The sequence below is a fragment of the Tenrec ecaudatus genome, chromosome 12, assembly GCF_050624435.1.
Source record: "Tenrec ecaudatus isolate mTenEca1 chromosome 12, mTenEca1.hap1, whole genome shotgun sequence".
Lineage (NCBI taxonomy): Eukaryota > Metazoa > Chordata > Mammalia > Afrosoricida > Tenrecidae > Tenrec > Tenrec ecaudatus.
Window position 1 is genome coordinate 61,680,057 of NC_134541.1, and position 12,281 is coordinate 61,692,337.

General features: G+C 41.8%; 1 non-coding gene across 1 annotated transcript; it reads left to right on the top strand.

Moving 5' to 3' along the window:
* The first annotated feature begins 5,721 nt into the window (after window positions 1-5,721).
* LOC142423726 (U1 spliceosomal RNA) lies at window positions 5,722-5,883 on the top strand. Its single transcript, XR_012779325.1, has one exon. It is a non-coding gene; the product is annotated as a U1 spliceosomal RNA (small nuclear RNA).
* Window positions 5,884-12,281: the final 6,398 nt, after the last annotated feature.

Genomic DNA, 12,281 nt, shown 5'->3' on the forward strand with positions numbered 1-12,281 from the left:
TGTCAGCCGAGGCACCTCATTTTAACACAAAAAACTGCACTTAAAATGTGCTGAAAAACTCAGCTTATACTCGAGTATATACGGTACTATCTTTCTGAAGGACACCAGTGGATCTGCTAACCACAAGATCAATGGTTTGAAATCACTAGCTGCTCAGAGGAGAAAGTTGAGGCTTTCTACTCCTGTAAAAATGTACAGTCTCAGAAATACACTGTGGTGGTGGCGGATGTAGGGGGAGGATCAGTTCTACGTTGTCCTATTTAGTAACTATAAGTTGGAATCAACTCCCTGACAGTGAATTTTGGTTTTACTACACTCATAAATAAGGAAGTCTTAACATTGCAAAAATGTCAATATACAACGCAGAGCAATCTGCAGATGCAATGCATTCCCAATTCAGATTCCAATATCATTCCTTAAAGAAATGGAAAAACATGAAATTTATGTGGAAGGAAAAGAGACCCCGAGTAAGCAAAGCACTAATAAAGAAGAGCAAAGCAAGAAGCCTCCTACTTTTCTATCTCAAAACCTACTGCACAGGATATTAGTCCCAAACCCAGTGTTGTTACAACAACAGAAATATGAACTAATGGGACAACAATGAAAAAGCAATATCAATCCACATAAAAGGCAAAAATCTTAAATGAGGAAGGGATAGCCTCTTTAACAAATCATGCGCTTTTAGATTGCCTACACCTTCAATAACACCACAAAATACACTGTTGTTTGTTAGTTGTGACGTGCCATTGAGTTGGTTCCGACCCATAGCGATCCTATGTACAACTGAACGAAACATTGCCTGGTTCTGTGTCATCCCCACAATTGCCTGAGCCTATTGATGCAGTCAGTGTGTCAATCCATCTCATTGAGGGCTTCCTCTTTTTTAGAGGCCTCCCCGCTTAACCAAGCATGATGTCCTTCTCCAGGGACTTCTCTCTCCTGACAACATGCCCATAGAATGTAAGATGACCCTGGCCTTACTTCTTTCAAGACAGATTGTTTGTCTTTTTAGCAGTCCATGATACTTTCAATATTCTCCTGAAGCACAATTCAAATGCATTGATTCTTCTTTAGTCTTCCTTGTTCATTGTCCAACTTCCACATATATATGAGGCCATTGAAAATACCACAGCTTGGGCCAGGCACAACTTAGTCCTCATAGTAACCTCCTTGCTTTTCAATACTCTAAAGAGATCTTGTGCAGCAGATTCACCTAATGCAACACATCTTTTGATCTCTTGACTGATGCTTCCATGAACGTAGATTGTGGATCCAAGCAAGACAAAATTCTTGACAATCTCAGTCTTTCTCCACTGGACTTTGGTCTTCTTTAAAATGAGTTGCAATTCATACTGAAGGCTGCAATCCTGGATCATCATGAGCAAGTGCTTCAAGCCCTCCTCACTTTCAGCAAGCAAGGTCATCTGCATACAGCAGGTTGTTAATAAGTCCTCCCCAATCCTGATGCCTCGTTCTTCTTCATGGAATCCAGCTTCTCGGATGATGTGCTCAGCATGCAGACTGAATAGCTACGGTGAGAGGACACAACCCTGTCGCACACCTTTCCTGATTGGAAACCATGCGGTATGCCCTTGTTCTATTTGCACAAATGCCTCTTGATCCATGTGCAAGTTACACATGAGCACAATTAAGTGTTTTGGCATTCCTATTTTTCCCAAGGTTATTCATAGCTTGTATGATCTACACAGTCAAATGCCTTTGCATAATCAATAAAATGCAAATATAAATTCTCGGGCATTCTTTCCTTTCAGCCAAGATCCAGTCAATATCAGTAATGATACCCCTTGTTCTGCATCCTCTTCTGAGTCCACTCTAAAGTGCAATTGAGCCTAATTGTACTGCTACACACGTTGTTGGATGCTCTTCAGCAAAATTTTACTCGCATGTGATATCAATATTTTTCTTTGGTTTGAGCATTCTGTTGGGTCACCTTTCTTTGGAATGGGTACAAAGATGGATCCTTTCCAGTCAGTTGGTAAAGTAGCTCTCTTCCTAATTTCCTAGTATAAAAGAATAAGGAGTAAGTACTTCACCAGCCTGTTGAAACATTTCAGTTGGTGGACCATCAATTCCTGGAGCCTGGTTTGGGGTAATGCTTTCAGTACCACTTGAACTTCTTCCTTCTGCATTTTGGTTCTTCCTACCTCCTGAAAAAAAGGGAAATTTCAACTAGTCTATCAACAGATACTGTTGTTAATTGTTGTTAAATCAACTCATGGTGATCCCACATACAACCAAATTCTTGCCTGATCCTGTGTCATCTTCATGATTGTTTTTATGTTCCAATCCATTGTTTCCACTATTGTGTATTATTCCAAGCTAGTGGGCTCATTTTCCCAAACTCTATTGGGTAATATTCTATTGTAATTAATATGGTTTTGATATATTCATTCTCAGAAATAAATCTCTAAATCTTTCTACCTAGTCTATGTTCATCTGGAAATTCTTCTGAAACTTGTTTATCACGGAAGAGCCTGCTAGTATTTGAAATAATGGTGGCATAATTCTCAACATCACAACAACATGAAAGCCACCATATTTTTTCCATCCTTTCCTTACAATGTCTATTACTTCCATGCTTTCATAGAGGAAACAGATAAACACTTACAAATCATAGGAAAATAGATATTCTACTTACATGAGGCAGACATGGTCCAAATAAATGCTAAAAGCAGAAGCCTTTCAACATCAAAAACAATTCCCAGATTAGAATCCATAGACTTTATCAAAAGAACTTTCATAAAAAGAAACAGCCTAGTTGAGAGGAATGTAAGAAATCCATCACAGCTGCTACTGTCAGCAAGCCAAGTTGGGGAATCAGCTGCCATAAGCACCCCTACTCCCCCCCATCAAACAGCATCTGGGTAGCCTTAGTTGGGGGCTCCCTAGAATCTGCTCAGAGTCTACAAATGGAAATCCTCAAGGTATGCTAAATCTTCTTGGAGCTGGCAAACCATCACAGGGACTTTCCAACCACCTTGGCTGCCTCAAAGAAGTACAGAAGTAGACACAAAATCATGAGTGGGCACTACCTTCAGGGAGCCCCAGGATCCAGGAAGTGTCACAGCTGGCTAACCATACAGATTCTGATCAAGCAGGAAGAGTTACGCTTACTTTGAGTAAACCTCTGGCAAAGGTTCTCACAGTTTTATTTGTGTGGACAGTCATTTTTGATAAAGACACAAGTCAAGATAGCAGTTATCATCAAGGAGTTCAAAAAGAAAGAAAACGCTTTGAAACATGGTGGTAGCTATTGTACAATACTCTTTGATGTGATTGAGCTATGGAATGTTATGATCTCTATAAGAGCTCTCAATAAAATAATTACATTTTTAAAAGAAACTCAATAAATATACAGAACTAAAAATACAAAAAAGATAGTAGCTATTAACACATCTCAGCCTGAAGCCTGTATGTGTTTTGAGAATCTTTCTGAATGTTAGACCAAGGATCACAGAAACCAAAAAGAATCAGAGAGCAGTAGTTGTTAACACAGCAGACTGAAATAAAAAAGCAGTTCTCGCACAGATTTCTTAAGCGGTAAAAGCTAAATTCTTTTGTCCTTTCATTCTCTCAACTATGCACGGCAGTGCCTTAGGTTATGGTTGTTAGGTTTAGATATAAAATACAGTGACAGTTAATTTCATGAATTAACGTGGCCAAGCTATGGTACCCAGTGGTTTGGTAAAACACAGCCTTATTGCTGTTACACAGTAATTACATGTGATTAAGTTATTTGGGCTCAAGTAAACCAGAGCACCTTCCATAATTAAAGTGGACCTCTGTTTCTCAGCTGAAGGCCTTCAGAACAAAGAGGGACTTTCCCTAGACCGTTATGTTAGTCTGGGTAGACTAGGAAAACAAATCCAGGGAGACTCATATGTGTATAAAAAAGAGCTTCATATAAAGCGTAATTGTACATTAAGAACACATCCCAGCCCAGTCCAAATCTAATCCACAAGTCTGGTATTAGCCCATATGTCTGATACCAATTTATAAAGCCCTCTTCAGACTCACAAAATACATGCAATGACACCGAATGCAGGAAGATCACTGACCAGTGAGTGGGAAATCTTGTGGATCCAGTGGTGTTGTAAGCATCTCAGTGCTGACAGGGGTCTCCATGTGGCTGCTCTAACTCAGGGCACTAGCGTAGTTCTCTGTGTCTTATCAGCTGCACCGTCTCCTAAGGAGTCAACTGAGTGAGAGAGAGAGAGAGTCTCTCACCTCCAAGGAGGAACAAAGGAGTTCCCAGAATCCTCAGGAGAAGGACATGCCTACACAGAGGCCTCATGTGCTATGACCTGTTTGACAGGCTAGACTCCATCCCTTCACTCTAAATCCTCAGATTGATACTAGTTTATGTAACTGTCACAACTCTGTTCTGCCTCCGGACCATATCGAGATATTTCTCCAGAACAGTTATGCTTTACCTTCTTCCTTTCCTGACGTAAGACCAAGAACTCCCAGCCTTCCGGCTGACCAACAGATTTTAAAATTGCCAGCCCCCTAAAATCATGTGACTCTATTTTTTTTTAAATGTTAACAGTTTTATTGACATATAATTCGCATACCATACAACTCAATGGTTTGAGCATATAAAAAAAGAGTGCAATCATCACCACCATCAATTTTAGAACATTTTTTTCTTATACTTATTATTAGCGCTCCATTTCCCATGACCTCTCCTGCCATAGTACTAAGAAACTACTAATCCAGTTTCTGTCTCTATAGATTTACCTATCCTGGATCTCATATAAGGAAAAACATTGCACACACACCAAAAAGAAAATCCCCCCAAAACAACAACAAAAAAATGCAGAAAAACATCAATCCACAAGAAAGCAGAAAATAATAAATACTAGAACAAATTTAAAATGGGTCAAAAGGGAAAACAAATGCTAGGTTGCTAAATTGTAACCTCACTACATCTGCAGCATTAGCCTGGTTTCCAATGCACTCTGCTTAATTGCAAGGCTACCCACATCCTTGCGTTATGGTCCGAAGGGATTGACAGGAGGCTTCATCCATGTGGGGACTCTGCAAATGGATTGGGGGCTTTAATTGTCATTCATATCCTTCTGCAAACCAATGTGATCCAATTTATTTAAATAATCTGGTGTGTGTGTGTGTGAGAGAGAGAGAGATAGAGAGAGAGAGGCAGAGACAGATCTCCCTGATTCTCTCTCTCTGGAGAACACTTTCTGAGATAAATATTAAACATGCATATGTCTCTGAGTATAGTCTAAATATTCTCAAGTGAACATCAGCATGGAGTGGTAACCAGGACAGGATAGTCCTTTGCGGCTCAGTTCTCACCACTGAAGGAGCCTCCTCAAATCCTTCCTTTCTTGGTCAAGGAGCCCTTGGTGGCTGGTGTGCACTCTAGAAAAGAGGCTTCCTCTTGACAACTCCCACCACAGGTCAAATGCCAGGAGGGTAGTATGCCCTTCTCCTGACTGGGTGACCACATGGTGCCCTCCACCTCTGAGCTGAGAGACGACATTGACTCACAGACACTAGTGTAGGCCCTCCAGTGCCCTGCAAAACTCACCACACTGAAGAACAGGTCAACCCCTCCCGGTCTGTACTATGTTCTGCTTATGGGGAGCAGACAGATCCTTGAACACAGGTTTGGACTAATTTCTTTAGTTCATTAAGGTTCCCTGAGAGGAATTGGGATAAAGAATCATTTGAGAGATACTTACCTGGCAGGGGAGATACCATGATCATGAAGGTAGTTTTCCCAGGGCGAGGCTTATCCACTGCACTCCGGGTGTGCTGACCCCTGAGATTTCCCCAAATGTGGGAAACTCGATTGCATAATTTGTGGTAGCGGGGGACTGCGTTCACGCTCTCCAAAAAAAAAAAAAAAAAGAAGAATCATTTAAGAGTCATTTCCCTATGTCATATTGTCTGAAATGATCTCATCTGAATGAGGACAATTCTAAAAACATAATCACCGTACTCTCATCACACATAGCATAATTAACCATAACGCCTTAATGTCATTTAAAATTTAATTCGTATTCATAATTTTGCATTGTCTCAAAGACTTTTCATTGCTGATTTGTTCTAATACTCATATTTCCTGCAAACTAGTTGCTGGTTTTAAAGGCTTGATTAGAATCAGGTTTAATTTTTTAGGCAAGAAACAACCCCTGATCTAGTGACCTACTAGATGTTTTGACTGTCCTACATTTACAGATAGCTGAATTTAGGTGGTGACCCCCTTGATATACCAGATATTTCAACTAATAGTTTTAGCTTCATCCATAATTACTACATGGATCAGTTATTTTATTAGAGTGTTAAAATAGTGAACTTTTCACAATTCTATCATTTCTTCTCCTTTCTTGATGGTAGTAGCTCTCTTTCATCTCTGCTTGTTTAATCTCTTATATCTGAACAAGATTGACTCATGCTACAACCTAAGTCGGTCATTAACTTAACTACCAGTGATCTTGCCTCGTTAACATCATAGAGGTTAGGAGTTTTGCAATAGGTTTTATGTCACCTTGGTTAGGTCAGGATTGTCCCATGATGTGATCTAACATAACATAGTCAAATCCATGATGGGGCCCTCTGTGAGCAGCATAGCAGCTGTGGGAAGTCGAGGGTGGAATTGTTTGGGCCAGATGCCATAGAGTAGGGTCTGACTCATAACAGAATGAAACACTGCCCGGTACTGTACCACCCTTACCATTGTTCTTATGCCCATTGTTGCAGCCACTGTATCAATTCATCTCATCAAGGGTCTTCCGCTTTTTTGCTGCCCCTCTCCTTTACCAAGGGAGGCCTTGAGGAGAGGCCCAAAGTCCGTCTGCTATCTTAATACTTATAAATATATGTACACATTGGCCTCTATCCCTTTCATTATAAATTAATATACTCAAGGCCTCCCTTAACATAGAACATGTTGTTCTAATAACCTAGCACTCTTTGATATTCACCTTCCTGACACAATCACTGAAGACAAAATGGGTGTGTGAGCAAATGTGGTGAAGAAAGAGGATGGTGCCTGGCTATCAAAAGATGTAGTGTCTGGGGTCTTAAAAGCTTGAAGTTAAACAAGCAGCCATCTAGCAGGGAAGCAAATAAGCCCACATGGAAGAAGCACACTAGCCTGTGGGATCATGAGGTGTCAACGAGAGCAGGTATCATATCAAAAGATCCCAAACAAACAATTATATTGATGTGAAAGAAGGGGTTTGGAATGAAGACCCAAAACCCATCTGTAGTTGACTGGACATCCCCACAGAGGGGTTACAAGTAAGGAACAATTCAACAAGGGTGCAGTATAGTACCGACAAAACACACATCATTCCTCTAGTTCCTGAATGCTTCCTCTCCGCAACTATCATGACTCATTTCTACCCTACAAATCAGACTAGACCGGAGTACACACATTGGTACACATAAGAGCTCTAGACACATGGAATTCAGGATGGATAAAACCCGTCTTGCCATCTTTGCTTCCGAGGAGAATTTTGGCTGTGCTTCCTCCAAGACAATATTGTTTATATTTTCAACATTCTTTGCCAGCACTACCATTAAAAAATGCATCCATTCTTCTTTTTGTCTTTTTTGAGTGGAGTGAACCCCTTTAACCAGTCACAGTCTTAACACAATTGAAAGGCAGTTTCCTTGAGGGTGTGACCTACTCATGTTTTCACAAACTGGAGTAAGACTTTCCCTATTTTTACTGGATCTGGTTCTGCACCTATCTCCTCAACCTCTAGTTCTTTGAACTTGAGCCAATGGTCTAATAAACTCACTGCCATTGAGTCAATGCTAACTCAGAGATCCCCCTGTGGGTTTCTGAGACTATAACTGTTTACGGGAGCAGAAAGCCCAGTCTTTCTCCTGCAGAGCTGCTGGTAGTTTGGAACAGCCAACCATTCGGATCGCAGCCCAACACTTAACCATTACACCACCAGGGCCAGAGCACTGCCTGTCAATCCTGGGAGCTATCAGTGGCCTGCCATATTTCGTTTTTAATTTAAAAAGACATTTATTTAGCCCTTCCATATTTCTTTATTATTATTATTTTAAAAGACATTTATTTAGCATCATGATCAGACTATTACATTTAGCACTCAACAGCATGGGTGCAAAAATAAACAGATAGATAGATAGCTAGATAGCTAGCTAGCTAGCTAGATAGACAGATAGATAGATAGATAAATTCCATTGAAACCCCTTGTTGGAATGCTTTACACTTTACACAGGACAGAAACTAAAATAACCTGTTTGACAATTAGTCACAAATCCAGTCCTCGGGTTCTTTTGCCCATATGCACGAGTAGTGTCTAAAACCTGTCTTCTTTGTAGCAGCTAGGCCCTGCCACTGCTGTGCTTGGCTGAGTTCACAATTCTGTGGAAACCTGTAGCTTCCCTGTCACTTCTCTGGCTCTCCTCTCTCGCTAAGCTTTGTTTCCTGGTAGTCATTTAAAATCTTCTGTGACTGCCATAACTACTGCTATCCTTTGACCACCATCGCCACCTTGGTTTCATGATTTGGCAAAGCATTGACCTCCCCCACCAAAAGGGCCAGAGCTCCTGCCTCCAAAGCTCACTCCATTGGTCCAGAATTGGAAGATTGATTGTTGTCATTGCCAAAATCATTGTAGCTTCCACCACCTCCAAGGTTGCTTCCATCATTACCAAATCCATTATAACCATCCCCACTGCACCCATATCCACCACCACCACGGCTGCTCCCGAAGCCACCACGTTCCACTGAAGTTTCCACCCCAACCAAAGGTGTCATTCCCACCAAAACCACCTCCTCGGCCACCGCCGAAGTGTCCAGAACCACTTCGGCCGCTTTGGCTGGAAGAGGCGCTGCCCTCTTGCTTTGACAGAGGTTTTCACACTTCCCGGTTGTGGCCTTCACAGTATGGTGTTTCTGAATGACAGTCTGATCTACGGAGCCATGGTCATCAAAGGTCACAAAAGCAAAGCCTCTTCTTGCCACTGCCTCGATCAGCCAGATTGCTGAAAATAATCTCGTAAGTGGTGCTCTCCAGTGTCCCCTTCATGCCACCGACAAAGATCGTTTCCACCGTTAAATGGGTCTTTGCGAGTCTTCTTGGGAGCCAGCCCTCTTGGTTCCACGGCTCTGCCATCTACCTTGTGTGGCCCTGCATTCATGGCTGCGTCCACCTCCAAAGCAGTAGAGCAGGTGACAAACCCAAAGCCTCCGGAGCGCTTCGTGTTCGGATCTCTCATCACCACACAGTCCCGTGAGCGTCCGCATTGCTCACACGGCTCCGCAGACTCATCTGATGTTTCAAAGCACAGTCCTCCAATGAAGAGTTTCCGCCGCTGTCCAGACCTTTGGGAGACTCTGACTTCGACGTGACGGCGGTGGGGAGAGAAAGCCCGAACGATGGCCGGCCATATTTCTTGCTGACCTGGGTGGGATACATTCGATTCTAATACCAAAAGTCTGACTTGTTGACCTTCCATTTATCCACCTTTGCCTCACTTACAGAATATCCGTGTGGCTTTGGACATGTGACTCAAGCCTCTTATTTAGAAATGAGGTTAATCATACCCACCTCACAGATGGCTGTAGGAATTAAATTAGATGATATATATAAACACTTGGCACAAGAATTGGCACTAGCTCTACTTCCTGTAAAATGGTCTCTGGTATCTGATAGCTACAATTTGAGTCTTTCAGTTTGCAGCTATTGACCAGGTAGGAGATTTCAATTGGGGAAGAATCCAAAAGGAAGAGAAAAGGATTATTTCAGCCAAACAAGTACTGAGTAGAATGAAGGGCTGAGATTTTAGTGGAGTCTGACCGCCCATTCTATCCACCAGAAGTTTCGCTCAAGAACCTTGGGCAAATCTAAATGGAGCAGCAGCTGGTGAGGAACATCGCAGAATGGACTTGGCCCTCTGTGACTGCCCACTGAATACCAACTAGCTTGGGTCATTTTATTCCAACCTGGAGACTTGGCAGGCACATGTCTGCACATGCTCTGTGGATGAATTCACTTCTGCTTTAGTCTCACAGGGCTGTCAACATCTGAGCATCTCAGATAGCATGGGACAGAGTAAAGAACAGGAAAATTGATCAGAGGATTCCATGAAAGGAGATTGGCTTGCTATCCAATCCGAGTGGTGGGAGACGCTGGAGAAAATGTATGTGTGATTCTAACTGGCTTATGGTAGCTGAGAGCTGTCACAAGGGTGTGGTGAGCCAGCTGCCTTGTGTAAGCATGTAGCGTGAGACTAATTGGGCAGGAGGAAATTGTAATATTTAGTGATAAAACCACCCATCAGCCCACCCAAATGGAAAACAAAGCAATTTCTGTGGGCTCCAGTTTCCCCCTTTCCTACAAACAAAGAGATATCTACAATAATAGAGCATGTGTCTATCAATCTTTCAAAAAGCATATACTAAGCACCTCATATATGTCAAAAACTGTATTAGGTGCTTGTGGTAGTTACATAATTTTGTGTCAACTTGAAATTCAGGAGTGGAGTCTAGCCTGCCAATCGGGTCACAGCCTGATGGTGCCTCCTTGTGGGCATGCCCTTCTCATAAGGAGGGTCCGGGGAACCTCCCCTTTCTCTGTCTTCGTCTTCCTATTGGTACCGCATGGAAACCAGCACAAACCCTGTGATGCTTCTACTGCCAGTGGATCCACAGACTCCACACCCACCAGCCTGTTATCTTCCTGCATTCTGCATCATTGCAGAAGCTGCATGAGTCTGAAGAGGGACTTCTGGACTAGTATTGGACCTATGGACTAGTCTCAGACTTATGCACTCGATCTAGACTAGGTTGGGATGTTTTCTTGATATACAATTACTTCTTGATATAAAGCTCTTTCTTACACATATATGAGTATCTCTGGATTTGTTTCTCTAGTCAACCCAGCTTATCATAGTGCTGAAATTGTAGAGAAAGTTGGTACAGTACTTTCCTCTAAGGAGTTTACCATCTAGTAAACAATTACATGCACACACACACACACACACACACACACTTAGTAGAAACTGAGATAGATAACATAAACACTAGAGTTCAGAAGACAGATACTAGATCATGTAAATCAAGCTAAAGAGTTTGTAGGTATTTTCAGTCACTCTTCAGATGCCACATTTTCCACTCTGCCCACAAGTTTTCTTTCATTGTCTCATAGCCATGATCTTGACATCGTAAAAATAGATTCATGACATTCATATCTGGTAATAATTTAATGTTTGTATTTATTCTCTTTAGATGTTATCTGTATTCATTTTCACCTTCTAATTATCTTTATTTTTGAGTGTTTTTGTTTAAACTGGTTGGCGGAATATTATATGATGAGATCAGGTTCTTAATTTTGTGGAATGAGAATAAAGTTACCGCAGTGTGACAATTGCTTCATATTGCCCTCTAGTTATGGTCTCTGTAATTCTCGCCAAATCACTGGGGAAAGCTATGCAAATGTGAAGTTTGTGGCCCATCAAGGGGATTGGGTAGCTTGCTAATAATGTAAATAAGGGCATGGTATCATTAAGGGGTATGACATCCATATAATACATATGGGGAACCATAAAAGGGGATTTTTAAGTTTTATTATCTGGTAGACTTAGATGAACCATCTCAGAAGGAAAAAAAAAGCAGAGGGGGTAGGACATCTCCCTATCATGAAGAAAGAAACACCAGGAGAGTAGCACATCTTTTGGACCCAAGACTTCTGCACTAAACCACCTCGATCCAGGAGACCTAACTGTGACACTAGAGATGGTAGAGAAGTGAAGGCAGCAGAACCAGGAGCTGGAAAGAGACAGAACAGTGGCCATCCCAGGCCACAAAGTGATAAAGCTGAATGCCTTCAGACAGGAGGTTGGCTAGTGGAGGGAGTGACTTCCAAGCATTTAATCAGGGTATACTTTGCCAACACATGGATCCAGAGCTGAGCATTGTCCAGGCTTACTGGAAGAGTGGGCAGATATCAGTACTTCACACTTGCCAGAACAGAGCAGAGGTCAAGGAGTCATATGACTGAGGCTGAAAGGCTAAAGGTCAGAGATAAGCATGCCTGTTAGCATGTCTGAGAGGAGACTGACATCATCAAAGAACTCTATGCCTAGCATTACTGATCCTGAATTGTAACTATTGGGTCTTTAATAAACTTCATAATGATAAATACTGTCTGTGAGTTCTATGTGGGCTTTTAAACAAATTATTAATCCCAGCAGAGAGGTAGAAAGGACAGTTGGTGTCAAAATTGGTTTAAAAGAAAAGGTGG